Source organism: Acanthisitta chloris, unplaced genomic scaffold, assembly GCF_000695815.1.
Source record: "Acanthisitta chloris isolate BGI_N310 unplaced genomic scaffold, ASM69581v1 scaffold17803, whole genome shotgun sequence".
NCBI lineage: Eukaryota > Metazoa > Chordata > Aves > Passeriformes > Acanthisittidae > Acanthisitta > Acanthisitta chloris.
Window position 1 is genome coordinate 36048 of NW_008665590.1, and position 218 is coordinate 36265.

Here is a 218-nt window from a genome sequence, read left to right on the forward strand (position 1 = left end):
GAACAGCACTTATGGCGGGGAAAGCAGAGCGGATCGATGCGGAGCGGATTGACATGGATAGCAACGTTGCATGCAGTGGAAACAGAGGTAGCCCTCACCTTATTAACACGCTTTTTAGAAAAGCAAGGAGTAACTTGTATCAAACAAGTTCCAGGGCTTATAGCCTTTGGGGCAGTGAAGGGTTTCTTTGTGAACTCTGACTTATATTTTAATGAGCA